Source organism: Pistacia vera, unplaced genomic scaffold (genome assembly GCF_008641045.1).
Source record: "Pistacia vera cultivar Batoury unplaced genomic scaffold, PisVer_v2 Contig202, whole genome shotgun sequence".
Classification (NCBI taxonomy): domain Eukaryota; kingdom Viridiplantae; phylum Streptophyta; class Magnoliopsida; order Sapindales; family Anacardiaceae; genus Pistacia; species Pistacia vera.
Genome location: NW_022196005.1, coordinates 113,688 through 116,600, shown reverse-complemented (window position 1 = coordinate 116,600; position 2,913 = coordinate 113,688). Strand labels below are relative to the sequence as shown.

Here is a 2,913-nt window from a genome sequence, read left to right as displayed (position 1 = left end):
TGACTCATTTAGAAGGATGATATCTAAGTTCGAGTCAGTAACGCATTCTAAGTTCATATTTTGAGATGGATAAGAGATAAATCTACGCCCTTGAGATAGATAAAACAATACATGATGATCGTAATTCTCTTAACCTCACTCTACGAAGTAAGAAGGGATGCTTTCTTTTATATTAAATTATTTTTTAAACTATTTTTCCTAAAAATATCTACTTTTAGAGGGATACTAGTTGAGATTATCTTCAAGAAATCAGTTTCTTAATCAAGTAAAAGACAATGGTAGTTAAAAGCTTTTTCCAAGTGTCAAAACAAGAGACCCTAGTGGCCAAATTTTTTTTCCTTACAGATTAAGAAACTGACACCTAAACCCAGAAAACACATCTGCCTTTTCCTTTAATCGGCTTTCAGTTGGTCTAGTGCTGCAGATATCCATCATTTCACAAATAATTCAAGACTGAAATGAAGCTTTTTGTTTTGTTTTTTACTTTAGACTTTGGATTCAGAATGCTATATGGTGGCAGGCTCATAGCAAAGGTTAAATCTATAAAGGCCATTAGAGTTCAAGTGATTAAGACAGTAAACGGTTTCTTTCTTTTCTCTTGAAAAGTTAAAGAGTTATCTTACCTTTTAAGTGATTGTTTTGGCATGTAATCATAAGTTAATTGAATAGTTTAAAACTATGTGTACGGTATCTTCAAACACGGGTTCTGAGAACAAGTTAAAAGGATTTTTAAAACGACTAACTTTAGGAATCTCATATCGAGCTCACATCTTGATGTTAATTATCTTATTATAAGTTTGAGGTTCAAGTCTGATGTAAGTCTCATATATGGATTTATCGTAGAGATGTTACAAGACTGATTATGGATAGTTTAAACGTTATTTAGTTGGTTTAAGTGATTAAGGTTCGTGTAAGTCCCATATGTGGGCCCACTACGGGACTATGATTAAGTTATCATGTGTTAGATTGATTCAATTTTAATTAAGTGTGACCTTAGAAGAATAGAAAGGGGCATGCCTAAAAAAGGACTGTTAAAAGAATGTCCAAAAAAATTATATAAATAAATAAATAAATGATTGGGCCATAGGGTTGGGTGCTTGTAAACTCCAAATGGGCCTAGATTTTTGGACCCATTTTTTCTATTATTTAAGATTATTCAAAGATTCGAGTGGAAAAACATGGAACTTAATTCGTTGAAATAAAATCAAACGTGTTTATAAAATTAATATTATGTTAATTAAAAGTATAAGAAGCTTTGTGCTTAAGGTGGTAATGCCCACTTTCTTTCTTTCTTGCTTTTAAAGGGCCTTTTGAGAAAGAGATAAGGCATAGAAGAAACTCTAATTAATTTATTAATTTATTTATTCTCTTAAAATAATTATTTTAATTTTGTCCCCCTCACCTGGGAGTGGATGATGATTCAAGTACACGGATGCCATGGATTCGCCTTTCAATTTTTTAATTTATAAATCAAGCTTCCTAAATTCTTAACCATCTTTAATTATAAATTTATAATTATGATGTGACATTACTTATTTTTGAGTTGGATTCTATTAGTTTTGTGTTGGATTCCACTAATTATGTATGCTATTTCTTTTTTTTTTTTTTAGATTGATTATTTATAAAAAAAAATTTTGATAATCGGGGTTTTTGAGTCAGCTTACGCATACCTCAACTAATCCTTAAAATCAATTGAACACTCTACAAACCAAAAAAAAAAATCAGGTAAGTTACAATATTATTAAAAATAGATAGCTCTAAGGCTTAAACTTAGGAACTCAGAAAATAAAGCAAACTTTCTTAACCGCTAGGTCACTCCTTAGGGTTTTGATTATTCATAATTAAAAAACACTAAATTAGCTTTATTCTTTTTTTATTTGTTTGGAAGGCCAAATGTCAACTTAAATAATTTAATTGAATATAATTAAATTGGAAAAATAAAAATGAAAAATATCCGACCTGCCGGATTCGAACCAGCGACCTAAGGATTAGCTGTTGAACTTGCTCTACTACAGTCCTCCGCTCTGCCAACTGAGCTAAGGTCGGATTGGTGTTGATTCCTTAGAGCAAAATCATATAGAAAGATACTAAATCACATTCTTTTTAGCTTAATTGTAGAAGTTATTAATCCGCTGAAAATGGTTTTCTAATAAAATAAACGTTTCGTGAACAGGACAAGAAACGTTTAATCAAACTCTAGGATTGACATGCTTGTTTTAGAAAGGATTTATTTCATTTTTCTCCGGTCAAATCGTTTAGTGTTTTGTTTAAAAAAAAAAAAAAAAATGGGTAAGTTAATTTTAAATAAAAGTAATGCTACACCTACAATGAAATCATTATCAAAATAAAATGAGTTTAACTTTTTGTTCACTCTTTCATTTATTTTTTTTGCCATCTCATTTGTATGGAAATCTTTGTAAAATTTTTAGTATATTATTATTGTTTAAATAAACTCACAAGAGGAACAAAATAAACCCATTATATAAAACTACCATTAAGGGATACATACCTTATTTTTTTTTTTTTTTTAAATTTCTCCAATAATATGGTAGCTAGGTCAACGGTCTATTTGTAAAACAGGTAATCTCTAGCTTCTATTAATCTTCTAATAAATTAGATTAATATAGATTATCATTTTAATATATGAATTATTGCTACATTAATAAACAAAACTATGAGTCAATATGTATATCCTAATGACAAAAAATATTGTAGTAATTACGTATACCCCAAGTAATTTAATTTTTTTTTTTTTTTTTTTTTTTTTTAAACTTGATGTCCAGACTAGGTATTAATGTATCTCGACTAATCTTTATAGGTGCTTAGCACAATATCCCATCGTTATGATTAGGGGTGTAATCGAGCCAAACTAAGCTAAGTATGAGAAGCTTGAGCTAGGCTCGGCTAGAATAG

General features: G+C 29.4%; 1 non-coding gene across 1 annotated transcript; it reads right to left on the bottom strand.

Annotated features, from left to right (window-relative positions):
- Positions 1–1,953: 1,953 nt before the first annotated feature.
- TRNAY-GUA lies at positions 1,954–2,046 on the bottom strand. Its single transcript has 2 exons — positions 2,010–2,046; positions 1,954–1,989 (listed from the first exon to the last, which is right to left on the bottom strand). It is a non-coding gene; the product is annotated as a tRNA-Tyr (tRNA).
- Between the last annotated feature and the right edge of the window lie 867 nt (positions 2,047–2,913).